Source organism: Lepisosteus platostomus, chromosome 4, assembly GCF_059453375.1.
Source record: "Lepisosteus platostomus isolate fLepPlt1 chromosome 4, fLepPlt1.hap1, whole genome shotgun sequence".
Lineage (NCBI taxonomy): Eukaryota > Metazoa > Chordata > Actinopteri > Semionotiformes > Lepisosteidae > Lepisosteus > Lepisosteus platostomus.
Genome location: NC_142614.1, coordinates 40,068,548 through 40,086,215, shown reverse-complemented (window position 1 = coordinate 40,086,215; position 17,668 = coordinate 40,068,548). Strand labels below are relative to the sequence as shown.

Here is a 17,668-nt window from a genome sequence, read left to right as displayed (position 1 = left end):
TGTATTTTTGGCACTTTTAGAAAATGGCTTCTAAAGAAGATGGTTTAGTGGATTATTAAATCTGTAAGAATCATTTATATTGTGAGGATATCCCAATATCACCTGTTACCCAGTGTTATTACCTCTGCATAGATATCTTTTCAAAATTCCAGAAATTGGTCACTTTTCACTCTGTAGGGGGTCCCAGCCTTCTCAAAGGATGGAAGGGGTAATAAGGGGATTCAAACAGGATATAAACTCATTTTTATTTTTAGTTTGGTTTCATGACATCACTAGCCTTAAGTCTTTGTTGTCAATAAAACAACTGATAGGCCAGTTAGAAAAACAAACTGAATGCTCTTTTCAAACACTGAAGTTTCTTCTAGTGACTGTGGAGCTTACATGTTCCGCGTGTTCCAGCTCCCACCTGCTTGCTATGACTTGCCCCTCATTACGGATCTGTGTGCTATGCCCGCAAATCAGGAAATTTTGCTGACTTTATAAAGCTAACTCTTCCAACACAGTGCATTGTAGATATAAAATGAATTTTAATAAAAATATGTTCTCTGTGTATTATATGATGCAGTACAGAAGCTGCCATTAAAAATGGTTGGGGTATTTCACGGTATACCCCGGTTGGCATGTCGCATCAAAGTGCAGTATCACGCAGTATCACGCGGTGTATCGGGTCATTTGATGTCATGCCGGAAAGTATCCGGAATCACCTTGTAAAACCGCCAGGAGGAGCCAATAAAGCTTAACGTCTCATGTACAGCATTTGAGCTGTGTATTACAGCATGTTAATCATCAGTCATTAAAAAGTTGGTATATTTTATGAAAGCATGATTGCTCAGTTGGACAAAAGTACACAACCTACCTTTATCAGAAATATTTATGTATCAAAGCCTTTACCGAAGATATGACTAATAATATTAATAATGAATGACTTTGGACAAGCTGTAAACTCAAAGTATTACGCTGGTCCACATTCTTTCTAACCGTCATTTTAAACGAAAATACTTTTAGTTTTTTCTTTGACAAACACCACAGCATTTTGTGGATCTAACTAACAAGGACAGGACATTAGCTAGCCAATACGATAAAGGAATGACTTTTTTTTGCTAATTTCTTTAGCACATTTGTACAAGCACTTGGAATCTGTCCAAGCCCTACTTTGTCAGGCATTTTCTCTTACTGCAACGGACATAAAAACTCCCTTGCTTTTAACAGAGCGTTTCATAATTTCTAACTACACAAATTATTTAAACTGCAACACTTATCATTCAACCAGAGCTCAAAATATCACAAGTATCCTCAAGAGCACAGCAAAGACTGTATTAAAAGATACTTGTATCAGATACATGAGAATCCAGGCTTTTTTATCAACGCTTTCTTTTCCGTATACCAGATATTATGGAACTACTTCAGAAGGGTGTCAGCTAGACAGATTCCAAGAATCGGTACTTTAAAGCAAAAATACACACCAGTATTCCATTTCTCCCTAAACATTTTAAGCATCGAAGTCTTTAACTAACATGTGAAATAGCGTGTAAAAAAGTGGTAGTTTTAAGCTTTTCTGCTAATATAATATGGAATCGCATATCTAAAGAAATTAATAACGATATGATTATATTTGTGTACTGCGACAGGGCTGTGTAGGGCTGTTTCGCCTTACAATCAGACAAATGCAACATAAATTGGGCTGTGTAGTCTTCTAAGTATCTTAATAAACTTTCAGCATAGCTTTCTCCCCGTTTAGATTTATTTTTCTTGGGATCTTGGGATCAAACGTGGAAAGATTAGATTGTAATTGTTTTTATTTTTTAAATACATTTTAGAAAAGTGTAATCTATACTAAAAAGCTGTACACCACCTGCTATAAAGATACATATTGTAATACTTTCGGGCTCGGATAGGACGGACACAAGAGCTCAGACTTGCGGAGTTAAAGCAAGTTAAAGCCTTGATTTTATATATCACCTTTAAAAGTGGCATCTCATTGTACCCATCTGTCATGCTAATAAAGCACCTTGAATTGAATTGAATTGAGAGAGAGAGGGGGGGGGAGGGGGAGCGAGAGAGCACAGCCAAGACAGACAGGCAAAGAAGATACACTCCACAACAGCGACATATCATAAAAAAACGTTTGCACATATTGTTTAATTATTATTTGTTTTTCAGGAAGTTAATAAACACTTGAATTACTTATCCAATCTCTCTAAATAAAATTATTTTTCAAGCAATGCAACGAACGTCCGGCAACGGGTTTTTTTTAATCCAACATTGACAGCCACATCTTAAATCTTGTCAGTCAGCTCTTTTTTCTCTATTTGAATTGTGGCGATTCAAACAACTTGGGATAACAAGTGGTCTCAAAGTCACCAAGCTCACAGAGATTCAACAACAGATGACAATTTCCTTAGTCCTTCCTTAGTCTTCCTGAAATTGTCAGATTATGAGTGAATAAAAGCATTTTATTAAAAACACGTTTGCGTTTGTTTGGGAGCTATATTATGTATTTTTCATATGTAAGATATGCATAATGATGTGTTCCTGCTTACACTTCGCACGACTTTAAAAGCTAGAAAAACAGGTTTCGAATCACATTATCTGGCGAGCCTTGTCTTGTCAAAGGAAAATTCTATTCTACTCTGAGAATGTAGGGGGAGGAAGAATGCCCGTGGTCTTTTCACTTACTGCAATATTATGGACACTCAATTGACTTTAAAAAAAAAACTTTTTTTTTTTACAGCTGGTACAGCACCCCACCGGGCCCACGCACCAGCATTATATTCTCATGTATGGGTAGAATATGTTCATTGTCTTCCAATGAAAGAAGGGTTCCTTTCGCCGTAGTCGGGAGACATTAGAAGCTTGCCACGCCCGGACTGTTACACCAACGCATTAGCATGTTAAAGCGATTTCATTGAGGAGCCTAGTTTTCTTAACTAGTAAGTACTGTACTTACTGGGTTTTTGAGGGGGGGAGGTGTCTTTCGCTGGAAATCTCGCCCCCTTCTACTTTGAAAATACCTGTGAAACCGGTTTAATTCGTAACAGCCAGCACTCCCACAGAGAGGGGGGTTGTACTTACAGTGCATCGGTATAGATGGGAAAGCCAGAGCCGAGTCAAGTCTAGCCATGTGTGAGTCTAGTCTCACAGAGCTTCAACAGCAGATGACAACTTGTGAGTTCGATTAAGAATGAATACAAGCATTTCATTAATAACGCGTTTGCGTTTGTCTGGGTGCTGACAAAGTAAAAAACAATTACTTTTTGACAATGAAGAACTGTGTGTGTGTGTCTCTCTCTCTCTGCTGGCGTTTGTAATCGTTTTTATTTTTCAAATACATTTTAGCAAAGTAATGTACCATAAAAGTATTGTGAGACATATTTGGGTTAACATGTTCAGTGTTCAGTGTGTGGTAATTTGTTTTGTGCGAGTGAAGTTTTATTTAAAATCTGACCCAGGGAAAAGTGTGGTGTGGACGGCTAAGGAGAGAATGCAGGCTCGCGTTGTGTCCGTTATTCTTTTTGTCTTTTTGTCTTTTTGAGACAGTGAAAGCTCTGTTGTCCTTCACATGAATGCCTGAATCATTGTACCAAACCCAGGATTTTACAGTATTTTTTCTTTAAAATACCAATAACAGCAACATACAGTTTACATAATATGTTGATGTTCCAAAATTAATATCGTTTATGACCTTTATGACCTTCGTTATGCTCTTCGTTAATGTCTAAGCCGGAACACATCATTATATCTCATTTTGTATTTCTTTAAAAAAAAAATTGTTTGCCCAGCCTAACAGTATTGTTGTTATTGTTTTTGTCCTGTAAAGCGCTTTGAGGAGCCGCCTTTAAAGGCGACATATACAATAAAGTTCATTATTATTACTATTGTAAATTTGCTGGACAGAGAGGTGAACATTATTATGCAGAAGACAAAGAAAGTGATTTACGTTGCATTGTGCATTGTGCTGCTGTAATACAGTTTTAAATAATTAAAAGTCTAAACAGTATCAGCTTTATTTATGGGTTTTAAATAAAGGCGATTTAAACGCGATTTAAATCAATATAAATGTTTATATTGTAACGCATAGGTGACCATTCATTGTTATTAAAATGACTTAAATTCGATCATGTTGTGATATTTAGAAATATAAATTTGTTTGGTGCGAGTGAAGTTTTATTTAATCTCTGACCCAGGGAAACGTTTTATTTTTAATATTTGTTTAAAAAAAAAGTCATGGCTTTGGCTGGATTCGAACACGCAACGTGTGATGTAGGAGTCAGGAATCTAACCCACAGCGCCACCGGCAAGGTCACATGAGGAGTGTTGAAAAAGCCCTACAAACATTATCAACAGACATCGTACTATTCTTGTGTTGCGGTACATGAATATAATTATATCGTTATTAATTTCTTTAGATAAGCGATTCCATATTATATTCCCTTTTAATCAAATTCTAAAAGAATGCTTGTTGACTCCGGTATCACGTTAGTTAAAGACTTCGATGCTTAAAATGTTTAGGGAGAAATGGAATACTGGTGTGTATTTTTTCTTTAAAGTACCGAGACCAGCCATATACTGTATGTTTATGTTCCATAATTAATATCGTTTATGGCCTTCACACGCGTTACAGTATGCTCCTATTCTTTTTATGCTCAGCTACTAAGATTTCCCTTCAGTGGTAAAATTCCATATAAATTTTCAATACTAAAACGGACACAGTAAAGACATTTAAATCTTTCTATGACCGACAAACGGACCACGAGTGCCCCTGTTGGTCAACCAATCACGTACCGCGGTATTTAGCCAATTACCTCCAGAACGTGTCTGTACCGCGCACTTTGAATGGCTGCATCTGTATGTCTTCATACAAATGGTGATGCACAATAGTTTCACAGTTTCACAGTATGAAACACGTCTGTGAGTTGGGCAGCTGCTAAGTCTCTGAAGTTCATTTCTCTAATTTTTGGTTTGCTATAGTCTAACAATGTAACTTAAAAATATCTAAGACAAATTATGCTCTGATTAAATAAAAATGCATATTCAATTTATTATAAAACCAGAAACATTAATGATATTAATATTATGTAATCTTATCATTTCTTTGACAACACCCCCTCCAGCTCAGATAGAGTTGTCTTTTTGCTTTGTTCACAGCACTTTGTTCCAAAAAGATTCTAGCTTATCTAAGTATTGTTTTGCATTCTTCAGACATTGCCTTTTGTGATGGTCATAGGAAAGGTTTCCTTCTGACAAGTCTTTCATGCAGATCATTTTTCTGTGAACACTGTACTGTGGACCTGTGGACCACTACTCCTGTATGAGCTAAAACTTCCTGCAGTGATATGTGGGTTGTGCTTTGCATATCTGACCAGTTTACGAACAGTTCTATCAGGTAATTTTTCTGGGTCTTCCAGATCTTGCCTTGACTTCAAGAGTTCCCTTTAACTTGTATTTCTTGATGATGTTTCTGATTATAGAAAGGGTGAAATAAAATAGTTTCTGAACATCTTTGATGATATAAATAAATATAATATACAGAAGTAGCCATTCAAAATGCACTGTAAAACTTTGTACCGCCGGATTTGATCTACAGGCTACCACAGTACGTGATTTGCATTAGTTGTTAGTGAAATCATTGCTTCATTTAGTCTGTCTAGTGTGCTTGTTTAAATCCGTTTCAAATGGAATATTAATATGGAATTTTACTACTAAAGGGAAATTTTGGTAGCTGAGCATAAAATTAAGAGGAGCATAACATCTCTGAAGGTCATCAACGATATTAATTTAGGAACATAAATACAGTATATTATACAAATTGTATATGGCTGATAGTACGCTGGGCAAACGTTCCGAGGTCAAATTCTTCCAGCAAGGGGGTACCTTTAAAGCGGAGACGACGGCACCGAAATGTTTTGGCGCGCCTTCTCTTTAAAGCCCTGGCCAAATATGAAGACAGTACGTACAGTTATAATTCAAACGGAATTAAAAACTACACATCCCAGTTACCATGGTGGTGCTTGTGATCATTGCGTTTAACCAACGAAACAGGGCGAAAAATCAGTCACATGACTTTGGGGCAGAGTTTCGAAAGCTTAAACTATCAGCAACAAAGCGAAATTTACATGATAGGCTACCTCAAACTGTCAGTTACACGACTGTGTATGTCGCTTAAGCCACTCCTATTTGGCATTTTAGTTATGGAGGCGAGAAGACGCCCCCCCCCTCTCTGGGTGTCTGATTTGCCGCCATCTTTAACCGCTTCGTGTCCGAATGGTAGTAGCTACGTGTACGAAATAAAGTTCATCCCAGCTACAAAACATATATATATTTGTGGTAAGAGGGAGCAAAACATCAGTATTTACTGCTATTAATTAGTGTACGATTTATAGTTGAAATCTGAGCCTAAATATAAAGATAAAATCTCGACAAAGCAATGTAGGAAATACAGAGCAAAGAAATCCTTTCTGACATCTAAAATCAGTTTCGATCAAGGTCTCTAAAACGAACAAGAAAAAGAGGATTTTCGGAGGGCAATTACGCTGTATTTATATAGGATAAGTGATTTATGAGCAGTGAAAACAGTGAAATGTCAGCTGCAAAAGATCGCACCAGAAACAGCACTCTCTCTGCCTGTCATAGACGTTCAGGAAAGGCTGAATGAAGTCATGTCAAGTACAATAATTCAGTGATCAATAACAGTTGTAGGACAAGAAACAAAAGATAGTGAAAACTTAAGATTTTTAAGGCTAAAACTCAAATTCATTCTACAAATTAAGGCAAATGAAAATTCAGGACGTTAAAGTGCTAGAGGTGTAAAAAAATACAAAAATGCACGAGCAAAAAGTTTTAGAAATGGAGCAAACAGAAAAAAAGCCATGCCTATAGTGCAGAAGAGGGATGCAGGAACACTTGCTTAGATATACAATAAAATCACAAAAAGGTGTATGTTACAAAAGAACATGCAATCATGTTCATCATGTACATGAACATCAATTTCCCTTCGCAATCAATAAAGTCTTATCTATAAACATGAAACAGAGTGAGGAATCAGAAAATTAGCATGCATAAAAAACAGCAATTCTGTCAATGAGCCCTAAATGAATTAATAGCAACCATGGTTTCATGGAGGGCTTCTCAGATAGTTGGGCATTCAGGTAGATTGCCAGGTGAAAGGATTTGTAAACATACTTTGTTAAAGCAAGTCAGTTTTTTCCGCAACGCATAAAATACATTTTTCCAAGAAAGTTTAGCCTTTGTCACTAATGAAACCACTAAATAAAGACATAAATATAGAAATCATAAGATTTTTTTAATTCAATGTTGGTAGCAGGATGAACTGTGCTAAGTGTATATTTTGTCGCCGAGTTGCTGCAAGATGTTAACAGTGAAAAAAGGTATTTAGAAATGAGTTATTTCAAGAAGAATAATTTCTGAATAATTGCAAATCTAGCAGGATAGAGAAAGCACAGAAAACAGGCAGTTAGGTTGATCAGATTAGTATGAAAAGTTATTTAGCAAAGGGAATGAGAAGAGTGACAAACTAGTATGCTTTAGATCTTTTTATCTGAACCAGGGAAAACTGATCATGTTTCTCTATAACAATAATAAAAAACTTTATTTTATATATCACCTTTAAAAGTGGCATCTCAAAGCAATACAGTAGATATAAAAACAGATAAAAGGACCACAGATTACAAAGTAAATACATATAAGAAAGACAAGCAGTTAGAGGTGCTACCAAAATTAGAAAATGAAGCAGATACAGACACTAAGTCTTCTGAAAAGAAAGGTTCTGAGGTTAGATTTAAATGCACTCAGGGTACGTGACTGATATCACTGGGAATACAAATTGAGAGCTCTGGGGTGCAGCTAGAGAAGACCCTGTCACCCACAGAATGTAGATGTTCTTGAGGACAGCTAGAAGACCAGAGTCAGACGGACAAAGGTGGGGAGTAGACAGATAATAAGCCATATACTGTAGGTACTGAATGAGGATGAGGATTTTGAAGTTGACTCGAAACCTGATAGATAACCAATGCAAGGACTTGAAAACAGGTGTAATGCATCCCTGATAGGATTCTCGCTGTCATATTCTGAACATATTGAAGATTGCTCAGTGTGGATTTAATTTCTCCAGTGAGCAGGATGTGCATTTATTAATTCTAGAAAAAAAAAAGCCTTTCTTGATTTCTCTAGTTCTTAGTTTCTCTAGTTCCCTTTAAAATAAACTATTATTCCACAATGCAGAGTATTACATGGCCAGTATTTACACATGATATTTGTGATTTCAAGAAATTAACACAAGCAGCTTTTGGAGATTTAAGTGTTGGCTGAGTTATTGCAGGATAAAAGACTAGAGATGTTGGTAAGAAGAAGATAATTTTGGGATAGCTGAGGAATACACTGATAACAAGAACACTTCCTAATGGGGTTAGGCATACTTTTGATGAAGATGATGAAGTTAACAGACTGTATGTTTATATAGATACTGAAATGAGGATTGTATTTTAGATTTTGTGTAGTTGCTAGCGTTGAACTGTGTGTTGGATGCACATGAATTGAAGGAATGGGCAAACATAGCTGATGCGGATCCACAGAGCCAGCATATTAAGATGTTTATAATTAGAGACAATTTGTTTAAATAACTAGGTATGGATACTGATGTGCAAGAGAGGTGGAAAGGCTGTTTCCTTAAGCCAGCACTATAAAATATTTTATTCTCAGTGAGATGCTGCCATTTCATAGTGGGTTTCTAACACTGTGTATAGTTCCATCCACACAGTGCCTTTACTTCCATCCATTTCTAATCTCTTTATCCAGTACAGAGGATTTGGAGCCTATCCCAGTAAGCAACGGACACAAGGCAGAATACACCCTGGACATAGCGCCAGTCCATCACAGGACAGACAGACACAAACACACACACACCAGGGCCAGTTTTCCCATAAACCAATTAACTTACCAGTATGTTTTGGAGTGCGAGAGGGAGTCATATCACACATATGGAGAAAAACCATGTAACCCAGAGGGAATATGCAAACCCCACACACACAGGATGGCAGGAATTGAACCTAGGACCCCAGTGCTCCAAGATAGCAATGCTAACCACTTTGCCACCATTATAAATGGATGGATATCTTAGTTATCTTTCTAGTTCACAGGTTTGCATGCATAATTTAATTTTGAAAGCCACTGAGACATCAGGTACTACTGTTGTATTTATGAAAAAGAAACAAAACAAAAAGCATACTAACAACTGTGCCATCCTACTCTTTAGTTAATACAATTTATTATTTATAAACAGTTAACATTGTTAGCAAAATATTTTGAATTATATTTAACCCTATTTTTTCTTTAGTTTTGTATTTAATTTATTATATGATAGTCAGATTTAATGTATATTTGAACAATGAAAATATATTTTTACAAGATGCGGGGGAAAGTGCAACAACTTATTACAGTGCTAAATTTAATATTATTGCTAATAGTTTATGCTAACACCTAACTTTCTTAATTAGATGTATTTAAAACAGTGAACTAAGTGTAACATACCATTCAGAATTACAATCGAGAATAGTTTTGTGGTGTTTGTATGGATGAAACGTTTCTTAAATGTATAACGTAACAAAATTAAAGACGATTAAAATCTGTAATCTTTCCACTTGTAATGTCATTAGACAGAACAACACGTTTCTGCTTTGTCTAAGGATGGTATCAAAAAGTAGTCTAGGTGGTGAGAAAGCTGTGCTTAATGATAATTAAGTGACTTAAAAGTAAAAAGAGATGCTTCATATTGCTTGATTAATTTTAAAAACTAAGTTATAAATGCAGACGCGATCGCTGCCATAAGCGCTCCAGGCAGAAGAACGTTCGTTCTGCACTGCTGCGCTCCGCGCCTCCTCCCTCTCTCGGTGCCGCGCCCCTCTCTGACGGAGCGCAGTGGGCGGTACGCTATTTTCAGAGCCTCTGATTGGGAAAAAAAGACCTGCTGATGAGTTTCACACAACAGGAAGAGAAAAGAATGGGATTTTTTCTCTTCGAAACGTGTGTTGTCTTTATGAAATTCGTGTATTTTAAACGTTTAATTAAGAAGTAAAAACCTTACAGCGTACACAAAGATTCTGAGCTGATCACGAGGAAGAAAAATCACCCATTTTTCGCGCATAAAAAGTGTTTTTTAACTCTCGAAACCTGTTTTTATATGTTTTAAAGTCGTGCAATGTCTAAGTTAAGCAGGAACACATCATTATATCTCATTTTTAATTTATTTTTAAAAAATTTTAAAAATCGTTTGCCCAGCCTACTGATAGTGGTAGTTTAAATAAAAAATACACAACAGTATTCTACTTTCTTCATAAACATTTGATGCATCAAAGTCTTTTACTCGGTCACTTACTGTGGTTATTTTGGAAAAGTTATGACAAGCCCATTCTAACTGTATTAAGTTTTTATACTTTATAAAAAGCTATAATGTTTTAACCTTTTTCTATGAATACTTGCACTCGTTATCGTGGTAAAAAAACACATACTTTTTCGAATCTGCTTAATAGAGAATATAATGTGGAATCAGCTATGTAAAGAAATTAATGACAATATTAATTTAACATTTCAACCTGGTCATTTCAGCAGTTTCTAAATTACTCTTTGGTACAGTGAATTAGGTGCTTATATCATATCATTATATCATATCAACCTGCAGGTCAGTGTTCACTTCCCTATTAAGACATGTTTTTCTTAACAAATAAAGACTCATTTAAAAAAAAGTAAATATAATGTACATTATATTGACATTTTATTTATATATATCACAATGTGTTCAAGAAATAAATTGAAAATATGATGGAGCAAATGTGAATACTGTCAACAGTGGGAGTAAAAAACATTTCAATGGGTTAAATTAAATTCAAAATACTGCATCCCAATGGGGCAAATCAAGAAAACTCTTCAAACGAAATAGTATAACAATTATAATCATGAACACCAAAGCAATATCAAAAACACCACTGAAATGGAACTATAATAATGTATTTGATCACTATTAATATAATATTAAATTATTATTAATAACATTATAATATGGAAGACCTATGTAGGAGATTTGAGTTCAATACCTGTTTAGGGCACAAGTTTTCTTCTAACAAACGAAGATGTTTTTAAAACAAAATAGTAAATATTATTTACACTATATTAATCATTATTTATTGTTTTTATATCACAACATATTCAATGTTAAGTGATATTAATGATGAAACAAAAATGTGAATGAGCAAATGTGTATACTGTTAACAGTAGGAGTATAAACCAGTTCAACCAGATTCAATTTAATTCAAAACACTTTCTTCTGTGGGGAAATTTAAGTCTTAAGACGATATCCTATATATTATAATATATAATCACTAATAACAAAGTGGTATTAAAAAGACCACTGAAACTATAATAATGTATCTGATCATTACTAACAGTATTAATTTATTCATAACAAACTTCTTGTATCTTTTTCAGAGTCACTTGTTTTCTCCGGTTTTCATAACCTTCGCTTTCTTATTAAAATACCTATTTATGAGACATGATGTTTCAAATATCAATAACTTTGCTGAAAAATGACACAGAGCCTTCAGGCATTTTAAAGATCGAGATTTTTAACACAGCTTTTATTTAAACAATATCTAATACCTGGTTGCATTTTTAGAAACCTTAGTTTGAATAAAGCGGATCCCAGGTTCATAACACGAGAAAGCATTATGCTACATTTTTATGCATCATTTGAAATGTTCAGAATCTCTAAAAAACAAAACACAGTAACATAATATTGTATGGCACGATGGGCAACTGATTCTAGAGAGAAAATAAAAAATAAGAAACAATAATGTGTTCCTGCCGAAAATAAAAATTGCATGACTCTAAAATCCATTAAAAATGGGTTTAGATAGTTAAAAACACTTTTTATGCACAAAAAATGGGTGATTTCCTCGTGATTAGCTTAGAAACGTTGTGTAAGCTGTAAGGTTTTTTTTACTTTTTAATTAAACATTTTAAACACTTGTAAACTCAACATGCATTTCCTACAGATAAAATCACATTCTCCATTCTTCCTATTGTGTGAAGCAGATCAGCAGGTGGCTGAGAAAAGAGTGCACCACCCTCCGAGCTCTGTCAGAAAAGAGGCGGCACTAAGGAGGCTTGGAGCTCAGCAATAAAGACTGTCCTGCAGTTTGCAGTGCTTATGGCACTGAGCGTATCTGCCTTTAAATCTTAATAATGGAATGTAAATAATTTATTTTAACTTAAAGTTTTTTACTGATTATTAAACCAAGCAGGGGCTTATTATACTTCCTAATGACATTAGGGTGGAAAGATTAAATATTTCAATAGTTTTTAAAATAAATTTTAGAAAAGTTTCATCTATACAAATACCACAGACTATTCTCGATTGTATTAGCATGTTAGCATAAACAATTAGTAATCAATAAAATAAAAATTTTCACCGTAATAATTGTTGCACTTCTTCCACATCTTGTAAAAATATTAATTTTAAATTAATTATAAATATTAAAATATATTAATTAAAATTTAAAAATATTAATGGGCGGAGCGCTGGCTCTGTGGCTAAAGATCTGTGCCTGTGGCTGGAAGGTTGCCGGTTCAAATCCCGCAGCTGGCAGAGGAATCCTACTCCATTGGGCTCCTGAGCAAGCCTTTAACCCCAACTGCTCCAGGGGCGCCGTACAATGGCAGACCCTGTGCTCTGACCCCAGGCTCTCTCCCTATCTGTGTGTCTGTGTGTCTCATGGAGAGCAAGCTGGGGTATGCGAAAATACAATTCCTAATGCAAGAAATTGTAAAGGTTTAATAAATTGATGTTAATATGTTATAATTTACAAGACTTTGAAATATGTGTTAAATCTGACAATCAGAAATAAAATACAAACTAAAATAAAAAATGAAGGTACAATATAATTTAAAATTAAAAAGGTGTCTCTTCCTACTCTCTCTCACCTGCTGCGATTCAGACACAGAAGTATTGAAAATGGGGACAAGTCAAGCAACCAGAGGGAAGCAGGAGTAGGGGGGGGGGGGGGTGCGTCTTCCCACCTCTATGGCTAAAGTGCCAAAAAGGAATGGCTTAAGTAGCATACAGATGCAGCCATTCAAAATTGGTGAGGTATTTCACGGCATACCGCGACACGCCCACCGGGGTATCACGCGGTATCACGTGTGTCACGTGACTAGCTATCCGGCGTCGCCTTGTAAAACCGCCAGGGGGAGCTTAACCTCTCATGTACAGCATTCGAGCCTTTAATTTTGAACTGTGTATTACAGCATGTTAATCATCAGTCATTCAAATGTTGGTATATTTTATGAAAGCAAGATTGCTCAGTTGGACAAAAGTACACAACCTACCTTTATCAGAAATATTTATGCATCAAAGCCTTTACTGAAGATATTACTAATAGTATTAATAATGGTGGGTAGCTGCGTCAGCATGCGTAGGCTGCCAAGGAACAAGTAATAGGTTTATTCCATGCTGAAAAAAAGAAGAAAGAGAACACAACGTTTCGGCCGTGGAGCCTTCATCAGGTGTGAGGTCGCTCACACCTGAAGAAGGCTCCACGGCCGAAACGTTGTGTTCTCTTTCTTCTTTTTTTCAGCATGTATTAATAATGGATGACTTTGGACAAGCTGTATACTCAAAGTATAATTTCTTTAGCACATTTGTACAAGCACTTGGAATCTGTCCAAGCCATACTTTGTCAGGCATTTTGTTTTACTTCAACGGGGCATAAAAACTTCCTTGCTTTTAACAGGGCGTTTCATAATTTCTAGCTACGAGAATGATTTAAAATGCGACACCTATCATTCAACTAGAGCTTAAAATATCACAAGGAAAAATACACACCGGTATTCCATTTCTCCCTAAACATTGTAAGCTTCGAAGTCTTTAACTAACGTGATACCGGAGTCAACAAGCATACTTTTAGAATTTGATTAAAAGGGAATATAATATGGAATCGCGTATCTCAAGAATTTAATAACGGTATGATTATATCCGTGTACTGCGGCAGAGCTATGTAGGGCTGTTTCGCCTGCCTGATCATGCGAGCTGTCTTGTAGCCTACTGGTCTAGGTGCGTGACTACCAACTGGCAGGTTGTGTGTTCGAATCCAGCTGGTGCTGGACTTTTCATTTTTATTTATTTATTTTTTAATCGCGTAACATAAACATATTACCGTATGCAAACTGTACTGTATACAGTATGTATATGTATATTTAATGTCTTAACTGTGCCCGTTTAATTGAATTAAAAAAAAATTATTTAACACGAACATTAAGCTGTTTACATCTTCCGCCTGAGAACAGTCACCCGTTGCTACCCAACGCAGAATGGTGATTGGCTGACACTATCTGACACCCCTCTGATTGGAGAAAAAAGACGTGCTGGTGTGCTATACCAGGAAGAGGATTTCTTTCTATTCAAAACGTGTATTTTAAAAGTTTAAGAAGTAAAAACCTTACAGCGTACACAGATTTCTAAACTGATCAGGATCGTTATCTTTGTCTTATGCATAATAATGTTCACCGCTCTGTCCAGCAAATTAATAATAAACTTTATTTTATATAGCGTTTTAAACGAATAAGTAATTAGATTGCTCATAAACCTAATCACTTGCTTTTTCTTTTTATTTAGGCTCAGATTTCAACTTTAGATCGTATTATTAATAACCATAATAACAACCAACCAACAAAAACAACCATATAAACATAATGGTGGTGCTGGACCTTCCAGTTTTATTTATTTATTTTTTAATCGCGTAACATAAACATATTACCGTATGCAAACTGTACTGTATACAATATGTATATGTATATTTAATGTCTTAACTGTGCCCGTTTAAGTATTGAATATTCATATCTAATTTTACCACTGAAGGGAAATCTTAACATAAACATACAGTATATGGCTGGTCTCGGTACTTTAAAGAAAAAAATAAACACCAGTATTCCATTTCTCCCTAAACATTGTAAGCTTCGAATGAAACCACTAAATAAAGACATAAATATAGAAATCTTAAGATTTGTTTTATTTAATGTTGGTAGCAGGATGAACTGTCAGAGTGTATATTTTGTCGCAAAGTTGCTACAAGATGTTAACAGTGAAAAAGGTATTTAGAAATGAGTTATTTCAAGATGAAAAAGAAAACATACACGAAACATGGTTTCATTACGACCAGAATCGGTCTTGAGATATTTTTAACTTGATTTACAGTATTTGAGAGGTATGTCTTAACACCGATACTACAGTGCTTAAGTACTGCTCACGTATATGTTTCTAGGTTTATATTATGCATTTCATACGGTCAAATTACTTTTGAGCAACTAATAAGAAGCGCTAAACGGTATGCGTTTTAGTTTCGTTTTGTGCTGGAACCCGTGGATTGATTAGAGATATCAAGTACATACAAGTCATTTTTTAAATGTTGTAGTTCGTCTTGAAAAAATGTTACGAGTACATCATCTATCAACAATTACACAGGTTCTGTTTCCATATTGCGGATTTTGGTTAGGTACAGATGCAGCCATTCAAAATGCGCGGTAAAAACCCGCGGTACGGTAACCTACCCACAAGCCACCGCGGGGCACCGGAGCATACCGCAGGGCAAGTGATTGGCTGGCCAAAATGACCGACAGGGGCACTCGTGGTGCATTGGTTGGTAGTGCAAAGATTTAATCATTTAATGTCTTTACTGTGCACATTTTAATCCGCTTAGTTTTGAATATTTATATGGATTTTACCACTAAAGGGAAATTTTAGTAGCTGAGCATAAAAAGAAGAGGAGCATAACGCACCTGAAGGTCATAAACGATATTAATTTAAAACATTACTGTATGTATGTAAACTGTACTGTGTATGGCAGGTCTTGGTAGTTTAAAGAAAAAATACACACTGTCTTCCATTTCTCCCTAAACATTTTAAGCATGAAAGTTTTATGAAACGGTACCCAAATATGCGATTGCTGTATAGAATGAATTTTAATTAAAAAAAAATATTTAACACGAACATTAAGCTGTTTACATCTTCCGCCTGAGAACAGTCACCCGTTGCTACCCAACGCAGAATGGTGATTGGCTGACACCATCTGACACCCCTCTGATTGGAGAAAAAAGACGTGCTGGTTTGCTATACCAGGAAGAGGATTTCTTTCAATTCTAAACGTGTATTTTAAAAGTTTAAGAAATAAAAACCTTACAGCGTACACAGATTTCTAAACTGATCAGGATCGTTATCTTTGTCTTATGCATAATAATGTTCACCGCTCTGTCCAGCAAATTAATAATAAACTTTATTTTATATAGCTTTTTAAACGAATAAGTAATTAGATTGCTCATAAACCTAATCACTTGCTTTTTCTTTTTATTTAGGCTCAGATTTCAACTATAGATCGTATTATTAATAACCATAATAACAACCAACCAACAAAAACAACCATATAAACATAATACCAACCAAAAACATAGATAACAACCACAATACAAAATCAAATAATCAAACCATTTTACACTCGCAAGTCCTCCAATTAACATAATCCCGCCCCTTATGCAAAACCAAACCTTCCTCCCATCCCAGTTTATCCTTTTTATCATAAACAAAATCCACCTCAATTTTCAACATAAAGCATTACACAAAATCAATACCTCAACACTCCATACTCAACAACGATAATTCACAAACAGCCAGAACATGTAACTACACATTCCCAAACATACCTACCAACTATCTATCAACAATTACACAGGTTCTGTTTCCATATTGCGGATTTTGGTTAGGTACAGTATTATCAAATCCAGTGGCGCTGTGTGTTACCGAGTCCCAATCTGTGATTGAAACCTGTAAAACCGGTTTAATTCGTCACAGCCAGCACTCTTCAGATGTGAGGGTCTTCTGCTCAGAATGAAACGCTAAAATGTTTGTGTATATTCTAATGGTAGTGGGGGCAGGGTGTGTGGGAACAGGTTTGTTCTTCACACCTGAAACATTTTCTCTGAAAGGATTTTCTTCGAAGTTTAACCGATCTTGTTACAGCATGTTACAGTTTACTATTATTAACCATATTAATTTTAAGTGCTTAATGTAAAATCTTGTAAAAATATATTTTCATTGTTCAAATATACATTAATATACATTAAGTCTGACTATCATATAATAAGTTAAATACAAAACTAAAGAAAAAATGGGTTAAATATAATTCAAAATATTTTGCTAACAATGTTAACTGTTTATGAATAATAAAATGTATTAACTAAGGAGTAGGATGGCACAGTTGTTAGTATGTTTTTTGTTTTGTTTCTTTTTCATTAATACAACAGTAGTACCTGATGTCTCAGTGGCTTTCAAAATTAAATTATGCATGCAAACCTGTGAACTAGAAAGATAACTAAGATTTTAATACTAATTAAATGACGGCGGGCACTTCCCACCCCCTCTACATTCTCAGAGTAGAACAGACTAACCTTCTAATGAAAGACGGTCCACCCCCCACGGACAGGAAAAGTGCCCACAGGCACTTAAACTTAATATGGTCAGTAACGGTAAACAGTAACATGGTAAGAAGGAGCACGTACAAACGTTTTCGAAATAACCACATGTAAGACTCTGATCCTAAAAATGTTTAGGGAGAAA

General features: G+C 35.4%; 1 protein-coding gene across 1 annotated transcript in view; it reads left to right on the top strand.

The window, feature by feature from the left end:
• Positions 1 to 17,668, top strand: part of antxr2a (ANTXR cell adhesion molecule 2a) — a 254,905-nt gene that overhangs the window by 125,784 nt on the left and 111,453 nt on the right. The window lies entirely within an intron of this gene.